Raw genomic sequence first — 24,735 nt, 5'->3', positions numbered from 1 at the left:
CATGGTTGGCCCATTCTAGCAGCAGTAGATAAGAGCCAAGGTATGGAATCAGGAATAAAAATAGATTTTTCTTGTAGGATTCCGAGGCGTCAAGGACAACAGGGGAATATTAACTCTGTGTTCTTGGTTTTCTAGTTGCTCATTTTCAGTACACTGGTCAAAAATATCATTAATAATATAGTCCAAGTCCCTGTCAGTTTCATTCTGAGCCTTCTGAAGGTTGTCTTGTCGAGACTCAAATTGGAGGTCCTGAATGCCAGTAACGAGATATGAGATTTGATAGAAGGCAGAGCAATGTCCAGCTTAGTATCGAGGGAATCTTTAAATTCGTATAACGAGGGAACAGAGGGCCAGGATATCTTCCTTAATAGAGAGGGTATGCAACTAAGAATATTTGTGGAGAAAGAGGACCATGGCTCAGGGATGCCTTTGTATCCCTGTTGATGTGTTTTGATAGGTCACCGCTTCCTTGCATGGTGGATTTGGCGTTGGACCTCTGCACGGTGGCAGGGATAGAGGTATTCACATGTATGGAAATAAAAACTGAGGTGGCGGTTACAGTAGAAACCATAAGCAATGAACGGTAATGGTTGTAGATCAATAAAATAACAACTAATAATGTGGAGATAGATTGTAAAATGGACACCCAGGGGGTTTAGCGACAACTTTTCAAGGAGCCATCAAGGGTAAAGTATCAGACTCCTAAAATAAGTGAGCAAAGTGCAGTGAGGAAGGCTCCTTTTGGGTGGGGGTTAAGAAAACAGTCGTTTTGGAAGTATGTTAGGGCAGCTATTGATAATTCTGTGACAAAAAGGAGGATCTTCAGCATGGAGGAGCCCAGAAGCTAAGGGGACTGCAGATATAATGTTATAAACTATCACAAAGTTCTCTAACCTGTCAGAATGTCCCACTGCTGTAGTACTGAGGGAGATATAGAAGGCGCCACAAGATCCAACATAGCGGCTGGTGGCTGCTCAATTGATGTCACTGGGCAGAGACCTGCCAGAATAAAGGGAGGTTAGGGATTAGCAGGCAAACACCAGCGGCCACTGGGGTTTAGATGCAGCAGGAGAGTTCCAAGAGTGGGTCCCTTGGCTCAGGCACGGACAGCCAACATGCAGAAGGAGGCAGACAGTCCACCTGGGAGCCCCCGCACATAGCGCACCTGAGCCACAGCGGACAGAGCCAAAATCTCTGCAGGGAGTACAGGACCAAGGGAGGGCAATCGGTGGTGGCTGGCAGCGGGTTCCAGGTGCTCGGTGAGAGACTTAAGAATGCAGGCGGTGGTTCCACCTTGTGGTCGGAACCTGGCTCTGGATCGTCGGCAGACTCTACCAAGGTGTCAGGTGGGAGGCTAGGGTCACAACGAGCAGGGGTGTAGGAAACGTTTCCTGGCTTCGCAGACACTATCTTCTTGTGGCATTGACACTAGTAAGAGAGCTGAGATGGCTGGGAGCCCCCAAAAACCAGTGGAAGACCCCACATTTATAATTATGTGCGTCTACTACACAAGGCGCTCAGTCGAAACACGTCCACTCCGCCAGCTTGCTAGGCCTTGCACAATAAAAGCTTCTATAATGGAATAAAAAAAACACTTATATATAGATATATCCAGTGTTATTTCAGATATTATACACCGTCACCATGTAAAGTTTGTGCCTGGCAGAAAAGCCAAAGACAATACCACAAAAATTATAGACTTAACTCAGCATATCACCACTTCACAAACCAGCAACAGATTCTTATTATGGATGCTGAAAAAGTGATCAATAGGATAAATTCTCTCCATGTCTAGATTGCAGGAACATTTGGGTTTAGGTCAAATATGCCATTCAAGAATTTTATCATTATATAACAAGCCACGAATAAATTAAGGATCAATGGGGGTCATTCCGAGTTGATCGCATGCTGCCGATTTTCGCAGCGATCAGCACCGCAATGCGCACGCGCGTCATACGGGTACAAACAGCATCGTTGTCCAAGCATTTGCAGGGCGGGTGTCTGCCGTCAATTCCGGGACCGGTCAGGCTGAAGTGATCGCAAGGGCTGAGTAAGTTCAGACCTACTCAGAAACTGCAAGAAACTTTTTCGTCCCGCTCGGCTGCACAAACGCGTTCGCACACTTGCAAAGCGAAAATACACTCCCCTAGAGGCGGCGACTATCTGATCGCTGCTCTGCAAAAAATAGCTAACGATCAACTCGGAATGAGGGCCAATATCGCCTTGTCTCCTTTCCTTATCTAGAATTTCATACATTTTGCCAGTTATCAGATGTTGTCCCAGTGCATCTAACAACATCATTTTCGTACATACAAAGAATCTGCAGCAAACTACTTCAGGTCCTACTGTGACCTTGAAACTCTACAATGTCCATACTATTATTTCTACTGATTGTGGGTCTAAGTTATTTTTTATTATCATTACACTTTTTTAATATGATTGTATATTGTATGTACCTGTGCATATATTAAAGGAATTATGGGGGGTGATTCAGACCTGATAGCTGCTGTGCGTTTTCGCACAGCGGGCGATCAGCAATAGTCTGCCCATGCATATGCACCGCAATGCACAAGCGGATCGGCCAACAACAACGGGCATCACTGGTCAGCGACAGGATGGTGCGAAAATTCAGATCGCACGGGCATTCGCAAGGTGATTGATAGGAAGGGGCCGTTTATGGGTGGAAACTGGCCATTTACTGGGAGTGTCCGCAAAAGCGCAGGCGTTCCCAAGTGTTTTCAGGGAGGGTGTGTTTTAAGCTCTGGCCCCGATCAGCGTGTTCTCATCGCACTGTATGAGTAAGTCCTGGGCTGCGCACAGAGGGGGTCATTCTGACCCGATCGCTCGCTGCAGTTTTTCGCAGCGCAGCGATCGGGTCGGGACTGTGCATGCGCTGGCGCCGCAGTGCGCCGGCGTGTGGCAGCAGTCGGTGCCTAGCGATCACCTCTGAGACAGATGCGGTCGCTGGGCGGGAGGGGGCTGAACGGCGGCGTTAAGCCGCCATTTAGGGGGAGCGGTCCGGACAACGCAGGCATGGCCGGACCGTTGGGGAGGGGGTGGTCCATGACAGCTGCGTGACGTCACGGGCAGCGATGAGTAGCTCCCGGCCAGCACGCTACAGCTGCGCTGGCCGGGAGCTACTCTTGAAGTGCAAAGGCTTAGCCGCTGTGCGATGCCTTTGCACTTCTGTGGGGGGGGGGGGGGCGGCACTGACATGCGGGGCGGACTAGACCTGTGCTGGGCGTCCCCCCACATGTCAGGGAAGATGATCGTAGCTGTGCTAAATTTAGCACAGCTACGATCAACTCGGAATGACCCCCAGACTGCACACAGTGGATTTTCGCAGCTCGGCGTACAGATGCGATACCACACTTGCACAGCAAATTTACACTCCCCCTTGGGCGGCGACTATCTGAATGCAAGTCAGCAAAGTTAAGCAGCCCAGCGATCAGGTCTAAATCACCCCCTATGTACGCTGGGGAACATTTCTCATTTATCTACAATCAACTTTATGAAATGAGTCTTCCTTGCATTTATAACTGTGTTGTGTCTTATTGGTTTCCGTGTTCCACAGAAGCTAAAACAGATATTGCTATTTATATTATCTTCAATTGTTTCTGTGTTCCTTAACGCTGTATATAAACTTCAAACCCCAGCTCTCCTTTCCACATTCCTTCATTGGATTTCAGCACGGTGAGACATAATGATGTGCTCATTTTCACATAATTCTTGAGAAGTTGGTTACATCATTTTGCAAGTTATTAAATGTGTCATTTGGGTACTTATATTCCCATAGTCTCATTGATTTTCAGTAAATGTTCAAGACACCGGCGCCCAAACACACTTATCTGTGCACCATTGCTGTTTTATGTCAGGAGTTCTACCAGTTACAGTACATTAGTGATGTCTTGCTAGGTTGCAGGGTCTGATGCTGTGTGCAATGGTGAATGGAAATAGTCACCTAATAAAATAGTCAGAATTACATATTAAACAAAAAGGAACAGTCTCTTTTTAGTTTTGGTTCGATTCCAAATGCCACTTTTTATTGGTATTATTCTGTTTTATCTTTCCAATGGCCGTGATTCATCAAATGTAATTTTGGTGAAACATAATGAAAATTCTGTCTTCCAAAATATGCTCCGTTATCTTATCTATTTTTTTATTAATTCTGATATGTTCTCTTGTCTAATCTGTCAAATTGTATTCTCCATTGCAGCCTGTATGTAATGTTATAAAAATAATTTATATGTTGTGTTGAGATTTTCTCTGCAATAAGCTGCTAGGCCGTTTTGTGTTTTGGAAGACCTGAACAGTACCTAAAAGCTGAGAAAATACACATTGTCAGGATTCTTCCCAGTACTCCCCATACATCTGAAATGCAAGTTAACACCCCAAAAAAACTAGTACACTTATAAGAAGTACTCTGCTGATGGTCATTTCTATCTTAGGCCTTAAGTCAAAAGAGATAAAGTACAAAATACTTACCAACTTTTGCTAGGATGCCTCTGGGACATCCAATGAGGGGGAGAATGTGTGATGCTACAATATGCATCATTGTAGCCCCACCCCCCCACAGCGTAATGCTGTGATTTGCAATATTATGTCTTGGGGGTGGGGTTGTGATGTTTGGATGTGGGAGAGTTGCCTACTATCCTGGCAAATGGGAGAAGTCCCCAAATTCAGAAATCTCCAGGAACTTCCAGGAGTGTGGGCAAATTATGCATTACAACTTTCTTATTTTATCATAATATTTCAAATATTATGTTAATTGTGCTTGTTACCATCACTGGAGGCCTAAAGTCCTCTCTCGTGAGCAGGGGAGGATTAGCAATGTATACTGTGGACATGACTTTATGTGGTCAATGAAAATAGTTATGTGAAAGAGCTATAATTAAATGCAGTAAAGCCTTTTAGACTATTATAGTGACCTCCATATATTAAAGAGATCATAATGGTGACCTTTATAGAGTACTGATTGCTAGGTGTGGATTGTGAATTAAGAGGCCCTAGAAAATAATCTAAAAAGTTGCCTTTTGTGGAAGGTGTGGCCATATTGTCAGTAGGTGGAATTATTTTAACAGGACAATGGGTCAGTGATGTGGGTACCTCTTTTCAGTCAGATAGGGTTATGTCCAGCAGGCAAAGGGTGTAGCTTTCACTATAGACAGTGTAAGGCCATCTTCCAGTCACTTTTACTTTTTAAACACACTGCCAAAGCTGTACCCATCACTGTTAGGGGCATATAGCTTCCCCTTAAAGCAGACCAGCTTGAAAATGGACCTCCATGCTGTCAGGATATAGGGGTCTATTTACTAAGCCTTGGATGGAGATAAAGTCGCTGGAGATAAAGTACCCGCCAAGCGGCTCCTAACTGTCATTTTTCAAACACAGCCTGTGGCATAGCAGTTAGGAGCTGATTGGCTGGTACTTTAACTCCAGTGACTTTATCTCCATCCAACAGGCTTGAAGAAGCAAGACAGTTCCACCACAATCCAGACTGATAACAGTCTCTTTACTATCTGTTCTTGAAGCTTTGGCTATCTGTTAGTGGCTTAAGCTCAGTTGCTACTTGGCTGGATCCTCGAAGGTGCCCTGTTTGGAGAAGAATAGATGCTGTTCCCTTCTTGGAAAGCTGATCAACTTTTAAACACTCTATGCCACCCAACCAGATCCAGCATTAAGTCCATAGCAATCACATTTAACAAATTTACATTAATCTTTATGACCCCCCCTACTATATATTACATTATTAGCATCCCCAATCTACACACGCACACACCTCAGCAATTGCCCTGCACACTACAGCATTCAACAATATCACCACACATAGTTTGCAATCATCTTGGGCGCACTCCATTTATAGAAAGGAGCATATGGAATAGAAGATCTTATGAATTGGAGGACTCCGGGAATAGATGTGAAATAGAATGGTGTAGGCAGCTATCTTGGGTGCACGCAAGTTACTTATGAAGCACATATCGAAGGAGCTATCTACAAAATGAATAAGACCTGAATTAGATGTGAGACAGAAGATACAGATTGTTCTGGTTTCTTACCATTTACAGGGGAGGGAGATTTTCACATGTAAGGATCTTGTAGGGCTGGAAGAAGAGTATTAATGAGATCTGATAATGTCAGTCCCAGTGTTGTCATTGCAGAGTAAAATAAGCTAACTGGGGATTAACAGGCCTGGTTGGAGAAATGAGACATGTTGGGATGAGTACAAGGCATTGGAAGGAGCAGAGGCAGAAGGAGGAGGTAAACAACATGTTAGAGGTCACGGTTCAACCAGGATCTTATATATATATATATATATATATATATATATATATATATATGTATATACAATATTTGGATTACATGGTTCTGAATACAGGCAGTTTTCGACAAATTAGCCTACTGTGCCAAAGTAGTAGTGTCCTTCCTGGTATACAGGCATCCTAAGGAAGACTTTATCCGATCTTGAAGCTATAAATATAATACAGAGACTTGGCTGTTAGCACTGCACCATTGGAGGGTCTGCTACGTGTTCAGAACCGGTTAGGCTCTATATCTGTATGAATTGCCTTCACTCTTGAGTCTCTGAGTGTTAGGTTCAAGCTGTTGACCTATGAGGTTTCTTATGCTTATGAACCGGTTAGATTCCATACCCTTATGAGTCTTCCCCATATTCAAGCTGATGATATATGAGGCTTGGTCCTTGCTGTATCAATCAAGTTCCGTTGAAATATTTAAACATTGTTCATGCATTATTATTATTATTATCCTTTATTTATATGGCGCCACAAGGGTTCCGCAGTGCCCAATTACAGAGTACATAAACAAATAATCAAACAGGAAAACAGCAACTTACAGTTGATGACAGTATAGGACAAGTACAGGGTAAATAAACATAGTTACATCAGCAGATGACACTGGAATAAGTATCAGATGGCAGAAGACTGATGGATTTGGTGCAGTTGAAGATTATTAAAGTAAGAAAGGATAAGCACATGAGGGAAGAGGGCCCTGCTCGTGAGAGCTTACATTGTAAAGGGGAGGGGTAGACAGATAGGGGTGACACAGATGGGGTACATAGAGAGCGTAGAACAGAGGGTTAGGATGAGATTTGGCTGGGTTTGGTGAAGAAGTGGGTCTTGAGAGCCCGTTTGAAGTTTTGTAGAGAGGTGGAAAGTCTGAGGGGGAGAGGTAGGGAATTCCAAAGAAGTGGTGCAGCACGTGAAAAATCTTGGAGGTAGGAGTGGGAGGAAGTAATCCGTAGGCAGGAGAGTCGGCGTGCATTAGCAGAGCGAAGAGGACGGGTGGGAGTGTAAAGGGAGATAAGGTCAGAGATGTAGATGGGAGAGGAGTGGGTGAGGGCTTTGTAAGCGAGTGTGAGAAGCTTTAAATGGATTCTGAAAGGGAAGGGGAGCCAGTGAAGGTCTAGTAAGAGAGGAGAGGTGGACGTAGTGCGTTTGGTGAGGAAGATGAGCCGGGCAGCAGCATTGAGGATAGACTGGAGTGGAGAGAGGTATTTGGATATGGGTCGGTAGTTGGAGAGAGTGTTTGGATCAAGTGTAGGTTTTTTATGAATAGGAGAGATGAGTGCATGCTTAAAGGCAGAGGGGACAGTGCCTGATGAGAGGGATAGATTGAGAAGGTGGGAAAGATGGGAACAAGCAGAAGGAGAGAGGTAGCAGAGGAGGCGGGAGGGGATAGGGTCAAGTGGGGAGGTGGTGAGGGGACAGGAACGAATGAGGGCCATGACTTCCTCTCCAGATGCATGGGAGAAAGATGTCAGAGTAGGTGCGAGGGATGGGGAGGGTTGGTAAGGGATGGGAGAAAGCTGGTTACAGATGGTCTGGTGTGGTGTGATGTCCTGACGTAAGGAGTCAATTTTGGATGTGAAGTAAGTGGCAAAGTCAAGAGCAGAGAGTGAGGAAGGGAGACGAGGTGGAGGTGGGCAGAGGAGTGAGTTGAGAGTGGCAAAGAGGCGCCGGGGGTTGGAAGACTGGGAGGAGATGAGGTTCTTGAAGTATGACTGTTTAGCAAGTGACAGGGCAGCACTGAAGGATGAGAGCATAAGTTTGAAATGGAGGAAGTCTGCCTTAGAGCGTGATTTCCTCCAGTGTCGCTCAGCAGTACGTGAGCATTTTTGCAGATATCTGGTGCATTTGGTGTGCCAGGGTTGAGGTGTTAATTTGCGAGGGTGAATAGTGGTTGGTGGAGCAATAGAGTCAAGAGCAGAAGTAAGGGATGCATTGTATGTGGAAGTGGCTTGCATCTTTGAATGACCATTTATGTGCAGACAATATTTACTGAATTGAAGAGATTTCACCCCTGATGAAGTCTTGGAACAAGACGAAACGCGTTGGGTTATTTATCTATCGATTGTCTTATGTTACCTCCGAATACACAATAAGGAGAAGGAGGAGATTGTAGGGTCATATCTACATCTTTCCTCATCACTACAAGTTGATTGTTCAAATTATGTGACAAATGTAAATGTACCAACTCTGTATATTCATGGACATTGATGTTGAGTGTATGTTTTTATAAATAAATTTTTATGTTAGTATATGCTATCGGACGAAATTTATCTTAAGGATGCTGTAAGGGTCCGTTTTAAAGTAGGGTGTTGATACAACCCCCTTGGCGCCATTACCTCTACTGTTTCACACACACACACACACACACACATATATATATATATATATATATATATATATATATGGAAAAAGTAAGTATGCTTTAAGAAATAGAAGTTGTAATAGTTTATTTTTATCAATTAACAACGTGCATAGGGAATAAATCTAGCCACACTTGGACAGTTTTTGAAGGAACTTGGCAGGGAGATTGTTCCAAACATCTTGGAGAACTAACCACAGATCTTCTGTGGATGTAGGCTTGCTCAAATCCTTCTGTCTCTTCATGTAATCCCAGAAAGACTCAATGATGCTGAGATCAGGGATCTGTGGGGGCCATATCATCACTTCCAATACTCCTTGTTCTTCTTTACACAGATGATTGACATTGGTCACAATCAGATGCCTCCCTGATGCATATGTACCTGCCTGTATTTCTCAGCATTGAAGCACAAAGAAATGGGCAACGCTGAGGACCATTGATGCAGTGGCCGGCCAAGCAAACATAGTGCATCAGATGAAAAATACATCCTGCTAACTTCCCTTCGAAATTGGAAGATGTCCAGGAGTGCCATCAGCTTAGAACTGGCAGAAAACAGTTGGACACAGTTACACTCATCTACTATTCGGAGAAGTGTGGTCTTCATGGAAGAATTGCGGCCAAAAAGCCATACTTTTGACGTGGAGACAAGACCAAGCAACTTAACTATGCAAGAAAACAGATCAACTGGGGTGCAGAAAAATGGCAGCAGGTGCTCTGGACTGAGGAGTCAAAATGTGAAATATTTGGCTTTAATAGAAGGCAGTTTGTTCGCCAAAGGGCTGGAGAGCAGTACAATGAGTGTCTGCAGGCAACAGTGAAGCATGGTGGAGGTTCCTTGCTCATTTAGGGCTGCATTTCAGCAAATGTAGTTGGGGATTTGGTCAGGACTAATGGTGTCCTCAATGCTGAAAAATACAGGCATGCACTTATCCATCATGCAGTACTATCAGGGAGGCTTCTGATTGGCTCCAAATTTATTCTGCAGCAGGACAACAAACCCAAACCAACAGCCAATGTCATTAAGAACTATCTTCAACATAAAGAAGAACAAAGAGTCCTAGAAGTGATGGTATGGCCCCCACAGATGGGTTGGTATCGAATGACTGGCGGTTGGGAGACCGCAAGTCACCATACCGATGCTGGGATCCCATCTATCAGATGGCCAGCGGGAGGTGGGAGGGGTGAATGCAGCAAAGCCCCTTGCACTGCTCTCACCACAGATTCTAGTCCCACTCTATGGGTGTCATGGACACCCATTAGTGGGAATAGTCCCTGAATTTTTTAACGAATAGTAGTAACTGTGGTGGAAACCTTCCAATTCCTGTGCTCCACAATCTCCAATGATCTTAAGTGGAAGTCTAACATCGAGGGAATTCTGGGGAAAGCCCAGCAGAGACTGTACTTTCTACGTCAGCTTAGGAAGTTCAAACTACCGCAAGAACTTCTAATACTCTTCTACTCTGCAATTATTCAATACGTCCTTTGCTCCTCGATAATAGTGTGGTTTGGCTCTGCCTCAATCCACAACAAAAATAGGCTACAGCGAGTTGTAAGGTCTGCTGAAAAGATCATAGGGACAAATCTTCCGTCAGTCGAGGATATCTGTCGGGCAAGGATTACGAAGAGGGCGGGGAGGATTATTGACGACCATTCTCACCCTGCTCATGATATGTTCCGACTGCTACCGTCTGGCGTGAACTGCTAGACACAGGAACATCTTCTTTCCTCAAGCAATCAAACTGTTCATCTCGACATTCGCTAAGCAATACTCTCATATTCAGATCTCTACTTGTGTATTCTAGTTATACAGTGGGGCAAAAAAGTATTTGGACAGCCACCGATTGTGCAAGTTGACCCACTTAAAAAGATGAGAGAGGTCTGTAATTTCCATCATAGGTACACTTCAACTGTGAGAGACAGAATCTGATAATAAACAGGAAATCACATTGTATGATTTTTAAACAATTTACTTGTATATTCTTGTGGAAAATAAATATTTGGACACCTATCAAGCAGCAAGATTTCTGGCTCTCACAGACCTGTTACTTCTTCTTTAAGAAGCTCTTCTATGTATAATATGTATTAATGGCACCTGTTTGAACTGGTTATCTGTATAAAAGACACCTGTCCACACCCTCAAACAGTCAGACTGCTGCGTCTCCACCATGGCCAAGACCAGAGAGCTGTCTAAGGACACCAGGGACAAAATTGTAGAGCTACAAAAGGTTGGGATGAGCTACTCAACAATAGGCAAGCAGCTTGGTGAGAAGAGATCAACTGTTGGCGCAATTATTAAAAAATGGAAGAAATACAAGATCACTGACAATCTCCCTCGGCCTGGGGCTCCATGCATGATCTCACCTCGTGGGGTATCAATGATCTTGAGAACGGTGAGGAATCAGCCCAGAACTACACGGGAGGACCTGGTCAATGACCTCAAGAGCTGGGACCACAGTCACAAAGGTTACCGTTAGTAACACACTACGTCGTCATGGATTGAAATCCTGCAGCGCCTGAAAGGTCCCCCTGCTTAAGCCAGCACATGTCCAGGCCCGTCTAAAGTTTGCCAGTGACCATCTGGATGATCCAGAGGAGGATTGGGAGAATGTAATGTGGTCAGATGAGAGCAAAATAGAACTTTTTGGTATAAACTCCACTCGCTGTGTTTGGAGGGAGAAGAATGATGAATGGCATCCCAAAAACACCATACCCACTGTGAAGCATGGGGGTGGAAACATCATGCTTCGGGGATGCTTTTTTGCAAAGGGGACAGGACAACTGATCCGTATTAAGGAGAGGATGAATGGGGCCATGTATCGTGAGATTTTGGGCAAAAACCTCCTTCCCTCAGTAAGAGCATTGAGGATGGATTGTGGCTGAGTCTTCCAGCAAGACAATGACCCCAAACACACCGACCAGGCACTCCGTAAGAAGCATTTCAAGGTCCTGGAGTGGCCTAGCCAGTCTCCAGATCTCAACCCAATAGAAAATCTGTGGAGGGAGTTGAAAGTCCGTGTTTCCCGGCGACAGCCCCAAAACATGACAGATCTATAGAAGATCTGCATGGAAGAGTGGGCCAAAATACCTGCTACAGTGTGTGCAAACCTGGTCAAGAACTACAGGAAACGTTTGACCTCTGTAATTCCTGATAATGCTGATTTATATACAGGAATGAAAAGCTATACCTTAAACACACTTTAAATACACTTTACCATAGAGCCGCTGCGGCCGCTATACTTAATACACACTCTACGTACTTTTTACGCTACTAGCGTACAGAGTCCCGTACCGTGTACGGAACTTTGCGTACAAACACCGCGCTGACGGTACAAAGTACACACAGCGTGTACACACCCAGAGATACACCGCAAACCCTTAACAGCTATGCATGCGATAGCATTACACTCTAAACCTTAGCAGGGAAAGGAAAATACGACACCGGTTTGCTATTTAAAATGCTGGGTTCCGACACCACAGCGTATTATTACTGAAAGGGGGTTACAATATATATATATAATACAATACAATACAATATAACAGAATAATGGCTACAGTCAATGGTACATACGTGATTGGATTCGCCGCGCTACCCAGTCTGGTCCTCAGTCATCTGATAGACAACTTTGTGAGTCTTGTGTCTGACCAGGCCTGCAGCAGGCTCTCTTTATACAATTCTTCCAAAACCTAACACAATGGATACTGTAATCTCTTTGTCCATTGGACACAGGGATGGTCATTTACAGTACAGGAGAGGTCATAGGTCGGTTTGAATAGGTGGGCGATGTCTGTTCCAACTGCTCTTGTGGGTGGTCTCTTCTGGATTCCCGCCGCATACATAATGTACAGTAAATACAGTTTATATCTATATTCTGCTCCTGCACATAACTATCCGCAGGAACATGCGATCTGCTGCAGACCAACACCGGAATGTTACCCTTAAAATACCCTACAGCTGGATACCAAACACCACCTTATAACCTTAGTCTGTCCCCTCCTATCCTGTAAAGGTGAATCCCTTTGTTCTGAAACCATTGAAACTGCTGTAACTTGCTGCTGTGGTGCAGGGAGGCTATGTGTAAAATGTGCATTATTTGGATTAAATATGTAATGTGTTTTGATGGCTTTTCCATGCGTTCACAAACTCTACCGTAAATACTCATACCACACGCTGATACGCAGGTCCGCGGGAGCGACCATACGCAAATTGCGAATATGCGCACGCACGGCAGAGCAAGTACGCGCACGGAGGCCATCTGTGTGTAGTTTGTATGTAATGTGTGTACTGCAATATTTTTCAACTTTGACATTCCCAACCGAGGTTATATTACAAAGTATTAAGTTAAACTTTTTGATTGTCCAAATATTTATTTTCCGCAAGAATATACAAATAAATTGTTTAAAAATCATACAATGTGATTTCCTAGTTTTTTAGATTCTGTCTCTCATAGTTGAAGTGTACCTATGATGGAAATTACAGACCTCTCTCATCTTTTTAAGTGGGTCAACTTGCACAATCGGTTGCTATCCAAATACTTTTTTGCCCCACTGTACGTCACATGTTCTCCCTCCTCTATGTTTTTTGTTGTATATCATATACTGTATGGGAGTTTTAGCTATCGGAAACCAATTCCTTGTGTATTATGTACTGATATACTTAGCAATAAACTGATTCTGATTCTGATATATATATCAGTATCTTTCCCTGAGGCAGTCTTAAGGGAGAGGACATAGCGCCATCCGGACGAAATGCGTTGGGTACTATTTGGCATGCTGATGTTCAGATAAGCAGTTTACCTTTCTCTAATGTACGGGCATTCATTTTAAATAATGGTGCTCAACTTTTGTTAATAGTTTTACACTATGCATGTATGTTTGTTTTATGTGCTCTGGATCTCATTAAAACCAATGAAAAAGAATCCGTGACCTTATGAGGATCTTCTTAAAGACATGAGATAAGCATAGTAACTTTTGACACATGGGCCCTCATTCCGAGTTGTTCGCTCGCTAACTGCTTTTAGCAGCATTGCACACGCTAAGCCGCCGCCCTCTTGGAGTGTATCTTAGCTTAGCAGAATTGCGAACGAAAGATTAGCACAATTGCGAATAGAAATTTCTTAGCAATTTCTGGATAGCTCGAGACTTACTCCTACACTGCGATCAGTTCAGTCAGTTTCGTTCCTGGTTTGACGTCACAAACACACCCAGCGTTCGCCCAGACACTCCCCGTTTCTCCAGCCACTCCCGCGTTTTTCCCTGGAACGCCTGCGTTTTTCCGCACACTCCCATAAAACGGCCAGTTTCCGCCCAGAAACACCCACTTCCTGTCAATCACACTCCGATCACCAGAACGATGAAAAATCTTCGTTAGGCCGTGAGTAAAATACCAAACTTTTGTGCTAATTTACTTGGCGCAGGCGCACTGCGAACATTGCGCATGCGCAGTTTGCGACAAATCGCTCCATTGCGAAAAAATCTAACGAGCGAACAACTCGGAATGACCCCCATGGTACGGGTTCACTTATAGCTTTAATCACACACATGGTGTGGAATACCACATTGTTGCACTAGGAGGCGCACTTGTTTTTTTGTATATTTTTCAGATTTGAAGGAGTTGGTGGTCTTACTAACCAGTAGCTTTTGCCGTCTTTTATGTTTGGATTATCCTAGGCACCAAGCATGGATCACTGGATCACGTATAAAGGGGACATTATTTTACACTTTATCATAATACGTATTGTCGTTTCATACTGTCATCCCAATGGTTTAGCGCCAAAAGTATAAAAGTATTTACATTTTTCATATATTCATATATATATATATATATATATATATATATATATACCACAACAACCACCTAGGTGGAAGGTGCACTCACGCCCAGAAATTAGTCTCTGAAGTCACTTGTAAATTCAGTATATTTTTATTCGGGTTCACTGTTGATGCCGTATTTCATCGACGTTTCGGTCCTTATGCGGACCTTTATCAAGATTGGCACTTAAATCACCTATACAATCAAAAACAGTTACAATTAATATGTATAAGAACCCAGATTTATTCAACACCAACACCACCAGTGCCTCCCAGGCCCTGAAGACTGTCACAAAAACCAGAAAACGTATTAAAAAGCTGTTTTTTTATATATGTAAAAAAGAGATACTTGGAAATAATCCACGTGTGATGAAAGAGACACCTCCACCGTTAGGACTATCTGTTTAGATAGGCAAATGATTACCTGGACGGCAAGCCAGATCACTCAGATGTGTGGAATGGCCTTCAAAGTTGGCAACATGCCTGATCACATAATGAAGTTAAAAAGCCTATAACGTAGGGGAAGCTGCAAGGCGTAGTCACCTATTAGATAAATAACAGAGTAACTACACCATAAGAAAATTCACTAACAACGTCATTTTGGAAAAGATCATACCTAGTTACATGTAGAAATAGCTCATGGCAGCTTGTGGGCTCTGTACATGTGTCAGACACTCAGTCTGTAAGGAGGCACAACAGGAAAAGATAATCACCAACCGTAATCATGTGTCAGAAGGGAGCTGCAGGAGAACCATACTCACTGCTCAAGTGTCCAGAGCCAAATGGAAGCTGCATAAAGTTCAGCCTCAGCTGAGCACTATTTAAGGATCAACCACAGGAAGTGCCAATTAGGGAGATTAGTATAAACCCAGTCTCTCATTAACTGATCACCTCTCAGATAACTAACTCAGACCAACTGGGAAAAACGTTACAGGGTTCACAGGACAGGCAGTGGCTATCGCTAACGCACGGCTACTTAAATGAGTGTATTTTAACGATTTAGAAGGGCAACTGCCGGAGACGCGTCTTTTGCGTTCCACCGACCGGAACACCATGCGTTCCATTCCGCGGAAGTGGCGCTGGCCGGAAGTCTCTGCGTTCCACTCGCGGAAAGAACCGTAATTAGGCTTATCCACTGGCTAATGTTTAAAGGAGGTGTACAACCTAGAGGGGGGTGTTCTCAGAGGGGGGTGTTCTGTTCAGGGAAAATCGTGGGTCTCATTAGTAATTGCTTTAGGTTGGCCCCTCGTTTGTATGCAACCATAGGAGCAGGTGTTTTAAGAAAAGGCAAACTGTTGTCGGTGGCTATTATTGGCCAATGTTTCCGTAGGGCCTTTCTGGTTGCACTTGTGGAACCATCATACTGAGTGGAACAAATCATCCGATTGTTACGAATGGGGTTTTTAACCTGTTGTCCATGAAAAATGCTGTTCGCTTTATTGAGACAGCGAGTAAGTACACTGCTAGTGTACCCTCGCTCCAGAAAGCGAGAAGTGATCTCGTTACATTGTTGATCTTTGAGTGCTGCGTTGGAATTGATCCTCATGGCTCTGAGGTACTGGGATATGGGCAATCCTTCTTTGAGGGCTGGGGGATGATGGCTGCTAGCATGCAAGGTCAGATTGCGGTCAGTGGGTTTACGGTACAACGAGGTGTCCAGTCGGTCACCATTTCTGGTGATACTGACATCCAGGAAAGTGATGTTAGTGGCCGATACTGTGTATGTGAACTTGATAGGATTATCCAAAGCATTCAATTGGTTCACCATGTCAAGAAACTCAGACTCGGTGCCCTCCCACAGCAAGAAGACGTCATCAATGTACCGTTTAAAGAAGGCAATCTTGTGCCCATACCTAGGTAACAGATACGTATGTTCATAGTGCGCCATGAACAGATTAGCGTAGGCGGGGGCCAAATTAGACCCCATCGCGGTTCCGGCGATTTGAAGAAAATAATCATTTTTATACATAAAGTGGTTGCACGTAAGAACCAATGAGGTCAGTTCCAACACAAACTCAGTGGGGTAATCTTTGCAGGGGCTGTTGGAAAGAAATTGACGTATAACATCCAAACCTAAGTGGTGTGGTATAACGGTATAAAGGGACCCCACATCCATAGTGGCCAGAAGAGTGCCTTCACTAAGATGGGTAAATGTCCGTAGATGTGTGAGGAAATCCCCAGTGTCCTTTAAATAGCTATCAGTTTTTAATACCAAAGGCTGTAGGATACTGTCAATAAAGACAGCAATTGGCTGTAACAGAGAGCCTTCCGCGGCAATAATGGGTCTGCCGGGAGGGTGAACTAATGTCTTATGAATTTTGGGCAGAGTGTATAGGATGGGACACCTGGGTGAATTGATGGTCAAATATTTTAATGTGTCTTCACTTATGTAGCCCTGCTCAAAACCTAACTTCAGAAATTGATCGATTTTAGATTTAATTTTAGGAACCGGATTGGTGGTTAATTTCTGATAGGTCATGTCATCTGCTAATTGTCGGTTGATCTCCATGTCATAGTCAGTCCAATCTTGGACGACTATTGCTCCTCCCTTATCCGCCGGGCGGATGACTATATGGGGAGAATCCTTTAAAGTTTTTAATGCTTTCCTCTCGGCTATGGACAGGTTATCAAACATCCTTTTGGGGGGTGAGCTCTCAGAGTCTCTTTGGACTAACCGTAAATAGGTTTTGATGCTGGGATTGGAGGATGGAGGATCGAATGTCGATTTGGGTCTGAATTGAGGTATCTCTTTGTTAGTGGATTTGTTAGCAAAGAACTCCCGCAGACGGAGGGAGCGGCCAAATTTATACTGATCTATAGTTTGTTGGAATGAATTAATTCTGCATGTGGGGACGAAAGATAAACCTCGGGCAAGAAGTTTAGTTTCCGCTGGACTCAGTTCTACGCTAGATAGATTAAAGACATTGTCACCTACTGTCTCCTCCTCCCTCTTCTCTTGGTACCCCCCTCTCCTCGGGTGCGGTCTGTGCCGCTTCTGAGAACCCTGGAACGGGTAGAGGAGGCCTCTCCTCCTCGATCTAAAAAACGAGTGGAGTCGTTGTTCCCTTCGTAATAATCGGTGTCTGAGGTAGAGGCGGAGGAAACAAATTCATGGGCAAACGGTTGGGCCCTTCGCCTAGTGTATTGTCTATTCTGACGTTCACTAGTATTGTTTCCAAGTAACCAGCGGTATACAGTATGCGTTTGGTAGTCGTTAGTTACAGTGGACAATTTTTTTCGTTTGAAAGAAATTAGATCACGTTTATAAGTGTCCACCTGTGTCTGTAGACGTTCGATCCAATTTTGGGTTTTGTCATTCTGCAGCACGGTGGTGTGAGATTTGATGGTAATATCCACTTCAGTAGATAATTTCTTTAACTCAATGCCAACTTCCTCCACTACCAGGGTCATGAGGTCAAGCGAACATTTGTTCAATACTCCACACCACCGGCTGCAGAAGACAGGGTTGTTTCTACCCAATGTTGGAACGTTAGAGATACGGAAACCCCGGGGGATTTGTTTTCTCCTGAGGTATTCCGACAAAAATTGACCATGTAAAGTCAAATCAACCTCTTTTTGTCTGTGTTTAAGCACTTTGTAAAACAAATCCACAGGGGTTTCGGCTGGTAAGGCCTCAAACTCTAATTTATCGAATAGTAATTTTTCAGTGTCCTCATCCGTAAATGAAACTATACCAGTTTCAGCTTTGGCCAGTAGGCCATCGTCCAACAAATATACCCCGCTCTGAGTCATAACACTCTTTAGACTGGAAAACTCAAACAGGTATAGCAATTAGATTAATAACATACTAAACATGACAAACAAAACATGTAAGGTTCCCGGAAATAAAGGTGGTGATCGGTGAGGAAGTCCAATCCGGTATGTTGGATGGGTGTCAGGAAGTAGGAACTGCGTATAGTAGTTCGAACAAATGTAGTCTTGGAAGATCCTGCACTCTCATCAAAAGTAATAACGACGGCGGGTGCTCCTAATGACCTGAGAGGCCACCAATATACCACAACAACCACCTAGGTGGAAGGTGCACTCACGCCCAGAAATTAGTCTCTGAAGTCACTTGTAAATTCAGTATATTTTTATTCGGGTTCACTGTTGATGCCGTATTTCATCGACGTTTCGGTCCTTATGCGGACCTTTATCAAGATTGGCACTTAAATCACCTATACAATCAAAAACAGTTACAATTAATATGTATAAGAACCCAGATTTATTCAACACCAACACCACCAGTGCCTCCCAGGCCCTGAAGACTGTCACAAAAACCAGAAAACGTATTAAAAAGCTGTTTTTTTATGTATGTAAAAAAGAGATACTTGGAAATAATCCACGTGTGATGAAAGAGACACCTCCACCGTTAGGACTATCTGTTTAGATAGGCAAATGATTACCTGGACGGCAAGCCAGATCACTCAGATGTGTGGAATGGCCTTCAAAGTTGGCAACATGCCTGATCACATAATGAAGTTAAAAAGCCTATAACGTAGGGGAAGCTGCAAGGCGTAGTCACCTATTAGATAAATAACAGAGTAACTACACCATAAGAAAATACACTAACAACGTCATTTTGGAAAAGATCATACCTAGTTACATGTAGAAATAGCTCATGGCAGCTTGTGGGCTCTGTACATGTGTCAGACACTCAGTCTGTAAGGAGGCACAACAGGAAAAGATAATCACCAACCGTAATCATGTGTCAGAAGGGAGCTGCAGGAGAACCATACTCACTGCTCAAGTGTCCAGAGCCAAATGGAAGCTGCATAAAGTTCAGCCTCAGCTGAGCACTATTTAAGGATCAACCACAGGAAGTGCCAATTAGGGAGATTAGTATAAACCCAGTCTCTCATTAACTGATCACCTCTCAGATAACTAACTCAGACCAACTGGGAAAAACGTTACAGGGTTCACAGGACAGGCAGTGGCTATCGCTAACGCACGGCTACTTAAATGAGTGTATTTTAACGATTTAGAAGGGCAACTGCCGGAGACGCGTCTTTTGCGTTCCACCGACCGGAACACCATGCGTTCCATTCCGCGGAAGTGGCGCTGGCCGGAAGTCTCTGCGTTCCACTCGCGGAAAGAACCGTAATTAGGCTTATCCACTGGCTAATGTTTAAAGGAGGTGTACAACCTAGAGGGGGGTGTTCTCAGAGAATGAACACTCCCCCAGGTGGAATCATCAATGTACAGGTTCACTCATAGCTCACAGGGACTCGGAGGTATACCGGAGGTCTCCTCACGTATAATCCTGGATTAACCTATGTGTAGCCTGTCAATCACCACAGAAGAAAAAGAGTGCAAATGTAAATAATGATCCATAATATGAAATGTCAAAAATGACATAAGAGGGCACCAGATCAAATGACCCTACGCATACAAACTAACATATATCTGATCAACAAAGGCAAATTGAATACTGATGTGAGTGTAATATCTTTATAGTAATACATTGGTATAATGTAGTAAAAGATTTTAAATAATAAAAGGGAATAGTGGGTGGTGTGGTCATTGAAATTGGTGGACCCTCGTGACTAGTATAGGACCTGGGAAGGCTCCGGGAAACAACAGAAAAATATATATAAAAAACATAAGCAAGGACGTATAAATAACTGTCCTTACTTTCTTAATCTCTATACATAAAAAGAACATACAAAAATGAAAAAAATAAAACATAGAACATAGAACATATAAAACACAAATCGAAACCCAGCCTGTATGTGCTGATTGTATCACAGTGCCCTATGTCCCTGAAACATACAAAGTGTGTTCCAAGGTATCCAATCAACTATGGCAAAATAAAATTCTAAAGAAAAATATTAAGGGGGTTGGCCTCATTGAGGCCCTTTGGTGACACTGTATTGAGTTTGTGTATCCAAAAGCTTTCCTTCTGTTTAAGTAACAAGGTGCGATCGCCTCCACTAACAGGTGGCGGCACCCAGTCAATCAGCTGACACTTCAGGGCAGATACTTGATGTCTAACTGACAAAAAGTGCCGTGCTACCGGTTTGTCAGAAAAGCCCACATTGAGGGCCGTGTGTATGGATGACCGATGGTTTGCCATCCTGTCGCGAAAGGGACGCGCGGTTAGTCCGACATAACATAACCCACATGGGCACTTTAGAAGGTAGACGACAAGATCCAGTCGACAGTGGAGATGATATCTGATGAAGATTTTTTTCCCTGTGTGTGGGTGATACAAAAAAGGACCAGTGATCAGCCGCGGAAGGCTCTCTGTTACAGCCAATTGCTGTCTTTATTGACAGTATCCTACAGCCTTTGGTATTAAAAACTGATAGCTATTTAAAGGACACTGGGGATTTCCTCACACATCTACGGACATTTACCCATCTTAGTGAAGGCACTCTTCTGGCCACTATGGATGTGGGGTCCCTTTATACCGTTATACCACACCACTTAGGTTTGGATGTTATACGTCAATTTCTTTCCAACAGCCCCTGCAAAGATTACCCCACTGAGTTTGTGTTGGAACTGACCTCATTGGTTCTTACGTGCAACCACTTTATGTATAAAAATGATTATTTTCTTCAAATCGCCGGAACCGCGATGGGGTCTAATTTGGCCCCCGCCTACGCTAATCTGTTCATGGCGCACTATGAACATACGTATCTGTTACCTAGGTATGGGCACAAGATTGCCTTCTTTAAACGGTACATTGATGACGTCTTCTTGCTGTGGGAGGGCACCGAGTCTGAGTTTCTTGACATGGTGAACCAATTGAATGCTTTGGATAATCCTATCAAGTTCACATACACAGTATCGGCCACTAACATCACTTTCCTGGATGTCAGTATCACCAGAAATGGTGACCGACTGGACACCTCGTTGTACCGTAAACCCACTGACCGCAATCTGACCTTGCATGCTAGCAGCCATCATCCCCCAGCCCTCAAAGAAGGATTGCCCATATCCCAGTACCTCAGAGCCATGAGGATCAATTCCAACGCAGCACTCAAAGATCAACAATGTAACGAGATCACTTCTCGCTTTCTGGAGCGAGGGTACACTAGCAGTGTACTTACTCGCTGTCTCAATAAAGCGAACAGCATTTTTCATGGACAACAGGTTAAAAACCCCATTCGTAACAATCGGATGATTTGTTCCACTCAGTATGATGGTTCCACAAGTGCAACCAGAAAGGCCCTACGGAAACATTGGCCAATAATAGCCACCGACAACAGTTTGCCTTTTCTTAAAACACCTGCTCCTATGGTTGCATACAAACGAGGGGCCAACCTAAAGCAATTACTAATGAGACCCACGATTTTCCCTGAACAGAACACATCTCAAATCCAGCTTATGCAAGCCAAACCTGGCAGTTTTTCTTGCGGGGGGTGCACAACGTGCAGATCTATGATCACTGGTCCTTTTTTGTATCACCCACACACAGGGAAAAAAATCTTCATCAGATATCATCTCCACTGTCGACTGGATCATGTCGTCTACCTTCTAAAGTGCCCATGTGGGTTATGTTATGTCGGACTAACCGCGCGTCCCTTTCGCGACAGGATGGCAAACCATCGGTCATCCATACACACGGCCCTCAATGTGGGCTTTTCTGACAAACCGGTAGCACGGCACTTTTTGTCAGTTAGACATCAAGTATCTGCCCTGAAGTGTCAGCTGATTGACTGGGTGCCGCCACCTGTTAGTGGAGGCGATCGCACCTTGTTACTTAAACAGAAGGAAAGCTTTTGGATACACAAACTCAATACAGTGTCACCAAAGGGCCTCAATGAGGCCAACCCCCTTAATATTTTTCTTTAGAATTTTATTTTGCCATAGTTGATTGGATACCTTGGAACACACTTTGTATGTTTCAGGGACATAGGGCACTGTGATACAATCAGCACATACAGGCTGGGTTTCGATTTGTGTTTTATATGTTCTATGTTCTATGTTTTATTTTTTTCATTTTTGTATGTTCTTTTTATGTATAGAGATTAAGAAAGTAAGGACAGTTATTTATACGTCCTTGCTTATGTTTTTTATATATATTTTTCTGTTGTTTCCCGGAGCCTTCCCAGGTCCTATACTAGTCACGAGGGTCCACCAATTTCAATGACCACACCACCCACTATTCCCTTTTATTATTTAAAATCTTTTACTACATTATACCAATGTATTACTATAAAGATATTACACTCACATCAGTATTCAATTTGCCTTTGTTGATCAGATATATGTTAGTTTGTATGCGTAGGGTCATTTGATCTGGTGCCCTCTTATGTCATTTTTGACATTTTTGACATTTCATATTATGGATCATTATTTACATTTGCACTCTTTTTCTTCTGTGGTGATTGACAGGCTACACATAGGTTAATCCAGGATTATACGTGAGGAGACCTCCGGTATACCTCCGAGTCCCTGTGAGCTATGAGTGAACCTGTACATTGATGATTCCACCTGGGGGAGTGTTCATTCTCTGAGAACACCCCCCTCTAGGTTGTACACCTCCTTTAAACATTAGCCAGTGGATAAGCCTAATTACGGTTCTTTCCGCGAGTGGAACGCAGAGACTTCCGGCCAGCGCCACTTCCGCGGAATGGAACGCATGGTGTTCCGGTCGGTGGAACGCAAAAGACGCGTCTCCGGCAGTTGCCCTTCTAAATCGTTAAAATACACTCATTTAAGTAGCCGTGCGTTAGCGATAGCCACTGCCTGTCCTGTGAACCCTGTAACGTTTTTCCCAGTTGGTCTGAGTTAGTTATCTGAGAGGTGATCAGTTAATGAGAGACTGGGTTTATACTAATCTCCCTAATTGGCACTTCCTGTGGTTGATCCTTAAATAGTGCTCAGCTGAGGCTGAACTTTATGCAGCTTCCATTTGGCTCTGGACACTTGAGCAGTGAGTATGGTTCTCCTGCAGCTCCCTTCTGACACATGATTACGGTTGGTGATTATCTTTTCCTGTTGTGCCTCCTTACAGACTGAGTGTCTGACACATGTACAGAGCCCACAAGCTGCCATGAGCTATTTCTACATGTAACTAGGTATGATCTTTTCCAAAATGACGTTGTTAGTGTATTTTCTTATGGTGTAGTTACTCTGTTATTTATCTAATAGGTGACTACGCCTTGCAGCTTCCCCTACGTTATAGGCTTTTTAACTTCATTATGTGATCAGGCATGTTGCCAACTTTGAAGGCCATTCCACACATCTGAGTGATCTGGCTTGCCGTCCAGGTAATCATTTGCCTATCTAAACAGATAGTCCTAACGGTGGAGGTGTCTCTTTCATCACACGTGGATTATTTCCAAGTATCTCTTTTTTACATATATAAAAAAACAGCTTTTTAATACGTTTTCTGGTTTTTGTGACAGTCTTCAGGGCCTGGGAGGCACTGGTGGTGTTGGTGTTGAATAAATCTGGGTTCTTATACATATTAATTGTAACTGTTTTTGATTGTATAGGTGATTTAAGTGCCAATCTTGATAAAGGTCCGCATAAGGACCGAAACGTCGATGAAATACGGCATCAACAGTGAACCCGAATAAAAATATACTGAATTTACAAGTGACTTCAGAGACTAATTTCTGGGCGTGAGTGCACCTTCCACCTAGGTGGTTGTTGTGGTATATTGGTGGCCTCTCAGGTCATTAGGAGCACCCGCCGTCGTTATTACTTTTGATGAGAGTGCAGGATCTTCCAAGACTATATATATATATATATATATATACACACACACACACAAAATATGCCTGATGAATCAGAGCCATATGTGTGGGCTTGACAGTTTACATTACTCGCAACAATACCTTTTTATGTAATTTTTCACATAAAACCTTCAATGTGACCACAGTGGAAAAAGAACCTGGCTCTGGGCTGATGATTCAGAAGCAGCTGTATGGAACATATTGGAAAATGTAGTTGCTGGTTTGTTTTTATTGTACCAAGCTCGGTATGTCTGTGTTCTTCCTTTTTCACTCTTTAAAACCTATTTTGTGTATCAGTTCCCTACAGTGTATACTTTGGAGTGGATTGGCTTTCCACCATCACAGCAATATATCATCTCTCTTCAGGCAGACTTCAGTCCTTGTAGCAGTGAATAACCTTCCCTGAAACCTTGCCAGTGCCATATAAAAGGAACACATGGTCCATACCTGGCAACGATCAGACTCTTCGGCATCAGAGTGCTATTTTTTTTTTTTAAAGCCTTTTCTCTGTAAGTTAATTGCTAACTTAACATTTCAGGAACATGTTTATAAAGGGGAAAAATCGTTT

At 43.6% G+C, this 24,735-nt stretch overlaps 1 protein-coding gene and 3 long non-coding RNA genes across 5 annotated transcripts in view; 2 read left to right on the top strand and 2 right to left on the bottom strand.

Annotated features, from left to right (window-relative positions):
• Positions 1–24,735, top strand: part of MACROD2 (mono-ADP ribosylhydrolase 2) — a 3,123,444-nt gene that overhangs the window by 1,164,075 nt on the left and 1,934,634 nt on the right. The window lies entirely within an intron of this gene.
• On the bottom strand, positions 14,565–15,273 carry LOC134911812 (uncharacterized). Its single transcript, XR_010176861.1, has 4 exons — positions 15,237–15,273; positions 15,092–15,155; positions 14,900–15,018; positions 14,565–14,671 (listed from the first exon to the last, which is right to left on the bottom strand). It is a non-coding gene; the product is annotated as an uncharacterized LOC134911812 (long non-coding RNA).
• Positions 17,621–19,250, bottom strand: LOC134911811 (uncharacterized). The gene is made up of 4 exons (XR_010176860.1): positions 19,219–19,250; positions 19,074–19,137; positions 18,882–19,000; positions 17,621–18,653 (listed from the first exon to the last, which is right to left on the bottom strand). It is a non-coding gene; the product is annotated as an uncharacterized LOC134911811 (long non-coding RNA).
• On the top strand, positions 23,288–24,158 carry LOC134911810 (uncharacterized). The gene is made up of 4 exons (XR_010176859.1): positions 23,288–23,359; positions 23,441–23,504; positions 23,578–23,696; positions 23,925–24,158. It is a non-coding gene; the product is annotated as an uncharacterized LOC134911810 (long non-coding RNA).

This window comes from Pseudophryne corroboree, chromosome 4, assembly GCF_028390025.1.
Source record: "Pseudophryne corroboree isolate aPseCor3 chromosome 4, aPseCor3.hap2, whole genome shotgun sequence".
In the NCBI taxonomy this organism is placed as follows: domain Eukaryota; kingdom Metazoa; phylum Chordata; class Amphibia; order Anura; family Myobatrachidae; genus Pseudophryne; species Pseudophryne corroboree.
Note: the sequence above shows the minus strand (reverse complement) of the source record. Positions and strands in the feature narration are given on the sequence as shown.